At 36.5% G+C, this 14299-nt stretch overlaps 1 pseudogene; it reads left to right on the top strand.

The window, feature by feature from the left end:
- Nucleotides 1-5795: 5795 nt before the first annotated feature.
- On the top strand, nucleotides 5796-13859 carry LOC107873500 (annotated as a pseudogene).
- Nucleotides 13860-14299: the final 440 nt, after the last annotated feature.

The following is a 14299-nucleotide window of genomic DNA, read 5'->3' as shown; positions in this document are numbered from 1 at the left end:
GTCTTTCTATCATCTAGTTTGGATTAAGGATTCTAAATTTGAAAGTCCTTTTTTGAAATCTATCTCTCTGATTAATGAATTTCCTGAAGTTTTCCCTGTTGATTTTTATGGGATTCCTCTCAATAGGAAAAATAGATTTTAGGATTGATGTTCTACCGAATACCCATCCTATTTCTATTCTTCCTTATCGTATGGCTCCTGCTGAACTATAGGAACTTAAGGAGCAATTGAAAGATCTTCTTGATAAGGGTTTTATTCATCCCAGTGTTTCTCCGGAGGGGTGCTCTTGTACTTTTCATGTGAAAGAAAGATGGTTCTCTTCAGATATATATAGATTATCATCAGTTGAATAATGTAACTGTGAAAAATAAGTACCCTCGTCTTAGGATTAATAATTTTTTTGATCAACTTCAGGATGCTAGGTGTTTCTCTAAGATTGATCTTCGTTTGGGCTATCATCAAATGAAAATTAGGGAGTCGGATATTTTCAAAATTGCTTTCAAAACCCGATATGGCCATTATGAGTTTTTGGTTATGTCATTTGGGTTGACTAATATTTCAGCTACTTTTATGGATCTTATGAATCGGGTGTTCAGGTAGTTTCCAGATTTGTTTGTTATAGTCTTCATTGATTACATCTTATTACACTCTAAGAGTGAGGAGGATCATACCAATCACCTCCAAATTGTTTTGCAGACTCATAAGGACTAGATATTGTATGAAAAATTTTCTAAGTATGAATTTTGGTTTAATGTTGTGACCTTTCTTGAGCATGTGGTTTCTAGTGAGGGGATCAAGGTGAATCTATCGAATGTTGAGGTAGTTAAAAGGTGGCCTAGACTCATGACTCCAACCGACATTAGGAGCTTCGTGGGCTTGCCTTTGAAGCCTAGCCGAGAGAACAAGTGTTGAAGTGTGAAGAAGAGCTTCATTACACTCCAAGGCTGCCCCTCATTAAGGGACCTTTTGTCATTGTTTTGGAGCATAAGAGGCGCCTAAGGAGTTTAGGAGCTCATTAAGGGCCTTTGGGTCATTTCATTATGTAATAGTTTAGCCTAAGACTATAAATAACTATTTTTAGGTTTATTTTCTCCAACTTTGATGATATTCTAAAAGGATACTCTTGTGACTATTTTGTAAGTGTGTAATCACTTGTGAAAAACGTGGAATCATTTGTGTTGGTTACTTATTAGAAACATGGGTTTCTTGGGGATTCTGATTCCTTGAGGTTCACATAAGAGCTTTGTGTTTTTTTCTACAAAACTTAGGGGTTTTAGGGTTTGATACACCCTTAGGTTCTTATTTCTTTGTAGATTCTTATGTCAAGTTAACTATCTTTCCTTTATTATATGTTTTGAGTTTGATTCTTATTATTGTGTGCTTGGCTTCATCTTAGAGTTCTCTTCTTATTTTCGGTTTTCTTAGTTAGTTTTGTATCATTTGGTATAAGATCAAGGTTTGATTTTGTTCAAATAAAATCAATCTTGGGATTATTACTTAGAAAATCAACAAAAAAGAGTGTCAAAAATCCGAAAATAAAAAAAAATAGTTGTTCCCATTTTTACACTTTGGCCAAAACTTTTAACTTAAATCTAGGAGATTTTTGTGTGTTTTATTTATTTCTAGTGTTATATCCTTGTTTCCTAACACTAAGACATTCTAAATCTAAAATTTGAGTCATTTCCGAGTTGATTTGAGTCATCTACCATTGTTAAGCTTAACTTAAAAGAAATTTGAAGGTGGATCTCGGTTTTGGCAGAGGTGTGGTTGAGTATTTGGAATTGAAAGTGTGTTGTTGGTGTTGAGAAATTCAACGTGAGTTGGGGAACCAAAAATCACCCAATTCCGAGCTCATTTGGTTTAATTGCCATTTTTGAATGTTCTTGTTATTCTTCATCATCTTCATATCTTGTTAAAGAAGAATATTCAAAAGTGGTTGTTTGATTTAAAAAGAAAAAGAGAGAGGGTGTAGTACTTTTTTGTTCAAAGAATATTCCAAGCATATTTCAAGTACAAAGGAAGAAAAACATCAAAAGGAATATTCAAGTACAAAGGAAAGTACAAGGGGGAACTATTAAAAATTCAAACTCTTTTGAGCTTGAAAAAGGCTCCAATTCTTGCATTTTTTCTCTCAAAACCGATTGTTACCCCTCTAGAGTGAAGATTGATCAAAAAAATTCAAATTTGGAAATCAAGAAATTTTCAAAATCTCAACCGACCAAAAGTTGCCACGTCATCATTTTCGTACACCTCACTTTTAAGCTCAAATTTTGGATTCTTAATTTTATTTCTTTGTTTCTTTAGTTTCATTTCTTGATTCTAATACTAATTAGAAACTAGTAATCATCTACTAGGTTGTGGATTAGTTTTTGAATTTGTTTTCTTCGTATTTGTGTTCTTTGTGTGCTTTTATCATTTTTGATTCGTTGTAGTTTCATGATTCACGTCCTTACGCAATTTTTTTTGTATTTGAATCCTTCAAACAAGAATCCATTCTGACCTCAAGCCATAATTGGTACCAAGTAATCTCATTAGAGTACAAATGAGTTATCAACACTTGCGATGCCAATTGAGTGACATTCAAAGGTGTAAACTTTTAGAGCTTATGAGGTTGTTTTCATAACCTTAACTTGTTTATTGTTTTTGTTTTTGTTTTAGAATTTATTTTCTAGGTACTATGGCATCGGGAAAGGTAACTATGGGAGCTTTGATGGCCGCCATAATGAGTGTTAATAGCCGGTTGGAATATCTTGAAGGAAGAATAAAAGGAATGGAAAACTCTCTTTCAAAGAGGTTGGATAACATGACAGAGCATCCAAGTTTTCCCAAATCTACCCTTTCCAATCCACCAAGTTCTTAAGCTCCCTTGAGTGGACATGCTCCAAATAAACTTCAAGGTAATCAAACTAACTCTTGCACTTTAGTAAATGAGGCTAGTATCCAACTAAGTGTGAAAGATAGTTTATCCTTAAGTGAGCCTAATGTCTCTGTACTTTATGATTATAATGTACAACTTGAAACCGTGGATACAGTAGTTGATTCTTACGATGACAAAATTGACTTTTCTAGTAAGATCGATTTGTGTCCACCTAGTGTTGAAGCCTTTGTGATAAGTGATGGTAAATTGTCTTGTGGAAATGATGTGTACCAACTTGTGTGTGAACCCATTACTTAGGAATGTTTGTGAAATGTTTAAAGGACCTCAAATAAATGGTGGTGTTGAGAATGTTGGTCGATTGAATTGGAATGACCCTCTAATTACCTTTATTGATGATCATGCTAGTATAGAGGGTACAAATGATTTTATCAATATTAATCTTGGGGAAAAGAAGTGTTTCCTAAACCCATGTCCATGGAAACTCTACCCATTTAATCTCGGTGATCATTTGAAAAATGGTGGTTACATGATTTGACTTATCCTAAGGTAGATAATATTTTGAAGGTAATTGACTTAAAATCCTACCTAGGTGATGTTGATGCCTTTACAACCATATTTAGGAATGACTTATGTGAATTATTTGAGCATGGTTATGATGATGCTAAGCAAGTTTTGTGTGTAAATCTGGTTTCCTATGATTGGAAGGGTAATTTACCCCTTAAAAAATCCTTGCTTCTACCCTTAGTTGTTCCAACATATGATGATTTAGTTGGTAACGTTGTTAGTGGAACTAACTTAGGGGAGATTCTTGATGTTTTCCATAGCCAACCCCACTGCACTTTAAATGTTTACTTTTCTTCCAATGTTCTGAAAGATGTTTGGTTATATGCTAAGTGTGTGTAACCTTGACATGATGCTGTAATTGCTTGTGCTAACCCTAACCCTCATGCCATGAAGACGTTGTGTTTGTTTTTTCTTTTTTTCATTTTGCAAGGTGTGGATTCAAGGTCAAATCCTTTTTCAAGAAATGGAGGATGATACGGGCTAAATAGACATCTTAGCTATCGATGACATCATTGGAGGACAACACATAAAGAATCAAGCTTGGGGGCTTGCCTTTGAAGCCTAATCGAGGGAACAAGTATTGAAGTGTGAAGAAGAGCTGCATTACACTCCAAGGCCGCCTCTTATTAAGGGCCCTTTTGTCATTGTTTTGGAGCAAATGAGGCGCCTGTGGAGTGTGGGACCTCATTGAGAGTCGTTGGGTTATTTCATTATGTAATAGTTTAGCGTAAGACTATAAATAACTCTTATTAGGTTTATTTCCTCCAACTTTGATGATATTTTGAGAGGATACTCTTATAAGTATTTTGCAAGTGTGGAATCACTTTTGACAAAGGTGGAATTGCTTATGGTGGTTACTTATTTAGAAATATGGGTTGCTTGGGAATTCCGATTCCCTTGAGGTTCACGTAAGAGTTTGGTGTTTGTTTCTATAAAACTTAGGGGTCTTAGGGTTTGATACACCCTTAGGTTCTTATTTCTTTATGGATTCTTATGTCAAGTTAACTATCTTTCCTTTATTGTATGTTTTGAGTTTGATTCTTGTTATTGTGTGCTCAGCTTCATCTTAGAGTTCTCTTTTCGTTTGTGGTTTTCTTAGATAGTCTTGTATCAACTGACGAAGTTAACTTAAAAAAAGGTTATGTTTTAATGGTCCAATACTTGTAAAGGTGTGTTGAAAAATTGAAGGATAAGTTGACTATTGTACCAGTTTTGGCCCTGCCCGAGGGTACTGATGGTTCTGTTGTGTTTTGTGACGTGTCCTGTAGGGGATCGGGTTGTGTTTTGATGCAGAATAGTAAGGTTGTATCCTATGCTTCCAAGTAGCTTAAGGTTCATGAGAGAAATTATCTGACTCACGATCCAGAGTTGGCATTTATGATATTTGCTTTAAAAATTTGGCATCATTATCTATATGGGGTGCATGTAAACATCTATTCAGACCAAATGAGCTTGTAGTATATGTTTATGCAAAAGGAATTGAATCTCAGTCAGAGATGGTGGCTCGAATTGCTTAAGGATTATGACATGAGCCTACACTACTATCAAAGTAAAGCTAATATTGTTGCTGATGCTCTTAGCAGGTTGTACACTGGGAGCTTATCTCATGTTGATGAGGAGAAAAGAGGGTTGGTAAAGGATTTTCACAGGTTGGCCAACATGAGAGTTTTTCTCTTGGACTCTGAGGATGGGGAATGATTGTTCAAGAAATCGTTAAATCATGTCCTGGTGCTGAGGTAAAAAAGAAACATGTTAGGATGCATACTTATGCAAATTAAGGATCATATGAGTCAATAAAAAGTTATGGCTTTTGAGATTGGGGGAGATGGCATCTTGAGGTATCAAGAAAGGTTGTGTGATCCTGATATTGATGGACTGCGAGAAAGTATATTGGTTGAGGCTCATGAGTCTAGATATACAATTCATCCAATTTCAACTAAGATGTATCATGACTTAAAGAAAATCTATTGGTGGAACAATATGAAGAAAGATATGGCAAATTTGTTTGCCAACTGTTTGTTTTGTCAGCAAGTCAAGGTAGAACATTTGAGGCCCGGTGGCATGTTTCAAGAGATGGAGTTGCCTATGTAGAAGTGAGAGATGATTAATATGAACTTTATTAAGGGTCTTCTGCGGTGTCGAAATCAGTATGATTCTATTTGGGTCATTATGGATAGAATGACTAAGTCTGCTCACTTTTTTTCCTATTAGGACTAACTAACACTACTAGAAATTACCCCTATTGCAATGAACCTTTTGGTGATGGTTCCAAAAGCGTTGTAATAAAGGGTCTATTACCGTTGCAAAAATAAATTATTCTAGAACTATTTGGCTTTATAAATGTTGTTGTTTAATAACTGTTACAATACGGTATTCTATTGCAATGACTGCCTAAACCATTGCCATAGAATGAGCCATGGCAGTGCTTTATTGAGAAAATGAAGCTAGAAAATGAAGTTATTACATCGGTTTATTTATTCCCACCACAAAATTTCATTACAAGTCCACCGAAAATAAACCCTTTTACATATACTTCACACTAGTCTCAAACCAAAAATAAATACAATTCACCAAATTCGATCTGCCACTCCAACGACCACCATACTTCGACCCCCATATCACTGCTCCGGCCACCATACTCCGACCATCGTACCACTTCTCTGACCACCGTATCACTATTCTGACAACCAGACCTCGATTTCGAATCTACTCCGACTACCACTTCATGAAGCCAGAAAGTGCGACCATCGTAGCTCGATTTCAAAGCTACTCCGACTTCAGCTCCTCCACTGCTGAACAAAACATCCGTGTCTAAGCTTTGACTCAATGGTCAGGTACCTGTCATTTCTCATTTTGAGTTGTTTTTGTATTTATATGATGTGTTTATAAAGTGTTTGATGATTTGTGCCAATGAAGTAAATTTCTGTTTTAAATCACTGTAGAAGACTGCTGAATCATTGATGTTTTCACGACGAGGGATCCATATCGAACCTAGCACTCGCGAGGAGGCTGTGTCTACTTGTACTTTCCCAATCCCTTTTTTGCTATTGTGAAGTTGAAATATTATGAGAAAAAACTGGGTTTTAGGAAGGAATGCATTTATTAAACATACCGCACTAGTTTTTGCTCTTGGGGTTAGGTAGCCATCTCAGTGACTCTTTTGGGAATGAATGTTGTCAAGTTAATGGCTGGTATTAAGTTTGACTGCAGGCGTTGCTGCTACTGTTGTTCTCCTAAGATCTAGTTTTCAGCTTGAGATTTTGAGCCCCAGCTATCAAATAACAGATTCAACTAGTTGCATGTTTACTTATCAATTAGGACAAGGGATTTAATTTATAAAAGCAAATAAAGAAGGCTAAAATTGAATACTTTTACTTATTGATTACCAGGTTGGTGGTATGTGTGTATTTTTATTGATCAAGATAATGTTTGGAAGGAGTGCAAAAGATGTTTTTGGATAATCTTGAATTCTAGAAGAAAAAGTTTTGTTATGGGATATGCTCTTTATAGATTGTCTTTAGTTCGGTATTAGGGAGAACAAGTATGGGTTGGTTTAGGGAAGGTCGAGAAAGAGATGCGCTTATGGTTCTCATCCATTTTATTGATCACTATGCCACACCTTTGGGTGGTTCATGTAAAAGGATTGTTCATTTAACATAATAACTTTAGTGAGAATGTAAAAGGTAGAGTTTTGATTTAAGCCATCATTATACTGCTTGATTCCCCATAGGCTGGTACTGGATCCAAGCAAACTAGAAGGGGATCGGAGCAGGATACAAATGTTAACACATAATCTCGGGGTGAAGCTGGGTATTGGAAAATTCTATCTGCTGCAGGATCATCAAACCAGCTAGATAGCCTCCATTTAAACTGATTTAATTTGAATATGGCTTGTGAAGATTTATGGATATAATCCCTATTAAATTGAACTGGTTCGATGTTACTAGCAGATTGCTGTACTGATCAACGTTTGGTAGTTGTATGACTGATACATTGGTGAATACTGGTAGGTTCCCATCTTCTGAGGGCCGATTTATCTTTCTTGATCCTAGTGTGTCTTCTATTGTACCATGTTGCCATTGCTCTTATCCATTCAACTTAAGTAAAAAAGTTCTGTTGTTTGAAATAAAATTCAGTTCAAATTATTTGGTGACTTGTCTCTTGTTGCAATTTATTTCAAGTACATGGTCGCTTGTCTTATGTTACAAGCTAAAGTGTGTGGTCTTTCTAACCCTTTTACAGGGTAGAACGAACCCTCAAAGCAATTGTTATTATGCATAAAGTAAATTTCTAGTTGCAATTCACAACTGTGCTATATGGATGGTGAGTAGTATTTTTCAAAATATCTGCTTGTTTCTTCTTTTGCAATTGCTTTTTTCTACGAGAACGAAAATTTGTGCAACAACTTTATTGAACTGACACTCTTTTTGGCCTATTTGATCAATTGCAGAAACTCTCTGTTCCACAGAAACTCTTCATTTGCTACTATTTTCTAGCTTTTGTTTGGACAACACTTCTGTTAGCTGCAACTTGGCTTTATGCTTATAGTACAACGCCAAAGATCTCAGAACCATTGCTTTTCTCTAGTATTGCTAGCCACTTGACAGGAGGATCGCTTATCTTCTCTTTACAAAGATCTCATACATCAAAAGAACATAGAAGCAGGATTATTGTATCAATCTTTTCTGCTTTTATTAATGGAAGCTCAAGTACTGCAGCGCCTTTTTGAGTCAATATACGTGTTTAAATATAGTCCTTCAGCCAGGATGCATATTCTAGGCTATTTCACAGGTTTATTGTAAGTTGGTATCTCAGTCTGCGTCTTTTTCTTGTAAATACTTCTTGTTGCGTTTTATTAGCTTGGTAGGTAACATTCTTTGCTGTAGTCATGGTGGATAACTAGTAGACTGTCTAAAGGTACAGCCGACTCGTGTTGTGTTCTGTGTGTGTCTGTTGTTCCTTTTTTTGTGTGTGCATTATTTTCTTTTCTTTAATAGGAATTTCAGTTTTGGCCATCATATATTTACTTTGATCAAAATTCCATGGCCTAGTAAATGGTCTAATCTTTGAGCTTAGGTTGTCTTATCTTTTAATGGAGCATAAATTCTTTATGTATATGTAGAATTTCCAACTAGGCTTTATTTTTGATAAACTTCATTGTAATTGTATAGTAAAATATTTGAAACGATTCACACTTTATAGAAGTCTTAATGCATGTTCCTGTTTGCTAACAACACTAGTATTTTCTCTTTTAGCGCCTAACTTATAGTTTTCATATCACATAAACTCCAACTTGTCAGATGGACCAAACACTTGCTGAAATTTGTTCTTTTTCTTGATTCAAGCTTCTATGCAGCAGTTCCTATCTCTCATTGTTGCAATCATGCTACAGAGGTATACAAATTTGGGTTGAGTTTGAAGAGTTTATTGCCAAAGGAAAAGATAGGATGCTAGCACCTGAGGTTGATTGGTGGAGAGTTTTAATCCTCTCATGAAACTACTATGGTACTCATGGATGGGTGCAGCTATATTTTGTTGGGGATGGATTCATCAACATTGTTGTCATGCAATTCTTGTAAGTGGCATGTGCTATCGGTTATATATTTGGATTTGTCTTTAAAATTAGGAATGTCTTTTGGTTACTTGGTTAACATATTACGAGCTTGTCCTTTTGCCCTGCCTCTTCTGTATGAGAATTTATTAGTTATCATAATTTATCTTGTGGAGGAAAGAAGGCCACTTGTATTTTCAATAAGAACCTAAAAGAGGTGTTAACTATTGTCTAAAAATTGTTGAAAGTATTGACCATATTTCCTGTCGCCAAATGGTTCTGGTCTCTTAAGCCCTTCTCATTCACATGAGCTAACTCACCTTCATCAAATAGAGCACAATCACCACATTACAAGAATTGAACTGAAAGAGCACGATATATATTCAAAGTTAGGAATTTCGTGTCGACTTTGTCATTGCAGGTTTACACGGATCCAGTACATGGATATAAATTTCGCTCCAAAGAGGAAGTTCTCTGCTATCTACAAACTGGTGATGCTAGTAGGTGTGCTAGAAGACCTGCGAAAAGGAATGTAGCTTTAACTACAAAGGATGATTCTGTAAGTTTACATCTTTCTGGATCCCCTCACTTCCCTCTACCTATCGCCACTGTTATTTAGACTTGTTTTGTAACCTTTTTTCATGTTAGTGCTCAGCTTGCATATAGAACCTTGTTGGTAATTTTTGTAATGCTGCCTTCAGTGCGATGCACTAGTCTCAACCCTTTAGTAGGAAAACATATTACATCCTGTAAGAGTAGTGCATTTAGTGCCGTGTGTAACACATTGTTCTTGTATTGGAGGTACTGAAGAAGCTCTTATGAAGTAGGGAAGGCTCATTGAATTTGTGAAATTTTAGTCACTTGAAAATCCAAGTTTACTTGAGCCGAAGGTCTATCAGAAATTTGTGCTCCTAAGCTTGGTCCCTATTAAATTGGTCCATATCATATTTTTAGGAGGATTGGGAATGTCGCTTATGATATAGATTTGCCTGCAAGTTTAGCTTTGATTCATCATGTTTTTCATGTGTCCATGCTAAAAAAGTGGGTGGGTGATTCTTCTTGGATAGTGCCTTTCGAGAATATTGGTGTTACAGATTCATTGTCTTAAGAAGAAGTCCCAATTGAAATATTAGATAGGAAAGTTCGTAGATTGAGGACCAAGGATATAGTCTCGGTGAAAGTTCTTTGGAGGATCAAAAGGTAGAAGAGGCTACATGGAAAGCGAAAGAACATATGAGATCCAAGTTTCTATTCTTGTTCCCCGTGTTGAATGAAGTGCTTAAGGTATGAGTTTTGTTTCACTCTTGTTGCATTTCAAATTTGTCATTTGATACTAATGTACTCTTGCAATTGTCTTACCATAAATGTCCTAACTCATTAGGGGATGAATGATCCTAAGTGTGTGGGGGGGAGGGATAATATAAGGCCTTGCAAAGTTTCAATCAATTTATTTTTAACCCTCCCGCGTTTATAATGTCAATTTTGACTTAAATTATGATTAGGGATGTTAAAAGGGTGTTTTGAAAAAGTTTTGAAATTTTCAGAAGGGGTTCAGAGATATTTTGGAACTTCGAGGTAGTGGGCCTCCGCGATAGTGGCGTGCCACAGAAGTTAACCTCCGCGACAAGGGAGTTAGTTGCACGGAGGTTAACCTCCACGATAAGGCCGTGCCATGCCTCTGTAATAAATTCATCTAGTTTTTCTTTTTCACTTAGGGAGATGGGATTTTGGTCTTTTTACCCATTGTACGACTTTTAAACATAAATTTGACCCTTTTTCTTTAGTTTTCAAAGGTAAAATCATTCTCTTTGTCACTTAAACTCAAAACCCAAGAACATTTATAGAGAGTTCATCATCTGGGCTCCAAACTTTGAATTGTTTTCAATTCCTCATATATTTCAGGCATGTTTCTCTTTCCCTAATTCTAATTTTACATTGTGACATTAATTGAATGAATTTTCATGTGATTTAAATTGTTGGGTTTGAATTGGGTTGAGGAGTTTTAGCTGTTGTTGCTTGAATTACTTATCTCATGTTTTATATTGATTATCCATGCTCTAAATTAATGGTTTAGGGACTAAATGGGTGAATTATTATAATGGTTGGAATGGGAGACATGGGTTTTCCCAAGTTGGATGAACTTTGGCTTGGTAATGACATTAACCTCAAACCATATTGTAAACTTGTTTTAAATATAGATAATTGGGTGGTTTAACTTGTCTTTTAAACCAAATGCATTGCATTAAAGGATAGATAAATGAATATGGCTTTGGATGTCCTTGGTTTTGGATTTTAAATGAAACTTGAGAGTCAGTTTGGTTATACGGATTGGTTTGGAATAATTGATTTAGCTTGCAAATATATGGGTATGACGATACCAAGTGGTAAATGCCTTAATGAATAACTCCTAGGTTAATGGTTGGTTATGTGTAAATTGTTTTAATTTGGGCTTAAAGGAAATTATGTAGCTCACCGTGAAGGTGTAGGCCCCGAAGTGATCAACACTGGCAATCACGTTTACCAACATTGGGGGTCAATGTGACCGTGTGCTTGGAGGTCACATTATATATATATATATAGCGCCTCGGTGTCCTTATTCTTTCCTCGATTTTTCCTCGATTTGTGCGGCTAACACTCACTGAGGCCTTTCCAGCAGGGGGAGCTAGACCCATATAACCCATGGATGCCTTTAGGACGGAGTGAGATACACAGTTCAGGTTAACACTTTAAAGTCTCATGTTCATGACCCTAGTCCCTATCCCGACATCCTATATATATGTGTATGAATGTGTTGCATATGGTTTATGATTGGATTTTTGTGACTGCATTATTTTATCCTTATTCCCTGAGTTATATGACAGTGCTCGCCCCCGACCATCCCTGGACGCTACATCATTTTATGATGCAGGGTTCGAAGGGTTTTCTATTGCTCATGTGCAGCGTTAGGTGGCCGAGTATTCCTGTAGATTTGCTGTGAAGTGCTGACCTTCCATCATTCAGAAGGCCCGGTTATTTCACTCGTTTCATTACTATTTTAGTATTTTATGTGGATTCCTTTTTTATCATAGTCGGGGGCATGTTCCGATTTAAATATGTATTCTGGTGTAGAGACTTTTGTGGACTAGTGTGGATCATTACTATTTGAATTCTTAGAACTTTCATTTGGTTTATCTATCCGTCTTATTACCATTTGGTTGGCTTCCACTGTATTTTTCTATTGTGTTCTAGATGTTAGGCTAAGGGGATGTCTCCAGCTCACAGTGGGTTTGAGATACCCGTCACGACTAGGTCCTGGTTCGGATCGTGAAAACAACTTAGAGACCAGTTCGGGAAGGTAGGAGATTTTCTTGTTACACCAGTAGAAGTCCTTTTACTCCATTATTATCCATTACCCTACATTCATGTTGATCCTTCATGTGGCGTAGGCTACCACCAGGGCTTTAGCATATGTCATGTCAAAAGTGTTGCCTGATGGGCGAATTCTCTGGGACCCAGGTTCAACTACCTCCGAGCGTCAGTTGTGAAATAAGTGCTTCTAATCCCCTTAGTAGTGGGATGATAGATCCGGTCCCTATCTTTCTCCATGGACAGAGTGTCCTACGTCACTTCATATTCATTTCTTGGGCCTTAGACTGATACTTAGTATGGGAGACATTGGACACCCCGAGCACCTCGTATGGTAGTGACATCCATGGGGATATCTACTCTCCTAATGCAATTGGTGGGGTTGGGGTCGTCCCAAAGCACGATAGAACGTATGGCATAAAACTCCCTAACCCAGCCCATTACCCCAATCAGAGGAGCCTCCAATAGGGATATACAACCAAACTCTTGGAGCCAATTGTATAATTTTGGCGCCTAGGCCACCATCTTGTAATCACGAAATCCCGCTCATAGCAGAATCTCATCCTCTGATATTTTGAAATCTCTTTTGACCAAGGCAGCGAAAGTCTTTTCTTTATTTTAAGTCATAGGGATAGTAAATCTGCAAATCATGGTAAGAAAATAAGTTAGAACTCATAGATTATCAAGGAAATCAAACTTTCAGAAAATGGCAAGTTGAGTTTTGGTTGGTACATTGTTGTTAGTCCCACATTCTTATAATATATTTTATTAATGACAAACTAATAAATGAATATATTGCAGGATACAATGAAGATATAGTTGCATCAAAGAAGATATCTAAGGAATCAATATATGGAAGAATATCTTGCAAGGAAATAAGTATCTTTCTACGAAGGAGCTGACGCTAAAATTTGAAATCACATCAATCATGGATCTTAACATCTCTCACGACAAGGGAAAAGAAAAGAAGATACACCCTCTACATGAACATATCTGATATGAAAATGTATGGCTGTGAGCTTATATACGAGAAAAGAAGGAAGGATGCACCATGTATGGACATATCTGATATGGACATACCACATGGTGCTATCCCTCAATCAAGGAATCAATTCAAATCCTTGATTGAGAAGAAATCCCTTGAATTTCCTTATGAAGAAAGGAAGTCGAAGCAACTGAAGGATATTAAAGAAGAGACTGAAGACTGAAGAAGACACTTCACAGGAAATTCTGAGTGTGTCTCAGTCTTAGTCTCATAAATATGTGTACTTCTTAGTTTACAATAGTTATAAAAGAATAAGATCGAAACAACTTAGTCATACCAGTTGAGGCTATGTCACAAGATCTCAAAATCAAAATAATCTTCAGAACATGTACACTACATTTGTACTCCGACTCTACTTTGAAAAGCTTTAAGGAAATTTTGAAACCCAGGACTGGAAGTAGGCACCATACTAGTGTTTCAAAACAAGGATAAATCTTTGTGTCTTTATTTCAATTAACTGCTTACTTGCTTATTCATTTGAATCTAATCCGTTCTGTTAAAGTATATTGATATGCAGGTGAGTTGACTATCAAGACTGACCAGTCGACTAAAGTTAAATTTTCAATTCACCCCCTGTTGAATGTCAGCTACTGCCGTAGCCTCTTTCTATAGTGGGCTACATCCTTCTACTACCGGACCGCTATAGTGGGAATTTTCTCGCTATAGTGGGGTCACCATAGCGGGTTGAGGCGTCTATAGCGGCCTTCAACATCCCAAGAGCTCAAAAAGGTGCATTAATGGGGCCTTTTCATGAAAAAACTCATTTTTGGTATTCCAACCTAGATCAATGTTCATGAAGTATCCTAGAACTAGTTATGTAAAATTTCTGGCATGATAACTTATAAAACATGCCCAAATCTTCAAAAGAAAACCAAGAATAATCCATCATATTCCTTACTACTTCAATCCCAATTTG

This window comes from Capsicum annuum, chromosome 6 (genome assembly GCF_002878395.1).
Source record: "Capsicum annuum cultivar UCD-10X-F1 chromosome 6, UCD10Xv1.1, whole genome shotgun sequence".
Taxonomy (NCBI): domain Eukaryota; kingdom Viridiplantae; phylum Streptophyta; class Magnoliopsida; order Solanales; family Solanaceae; genus Capsicum; species Capsicum annuum.
This window is presented reverse-complemented; position numbering and strand designations above follow the sequence as displayed.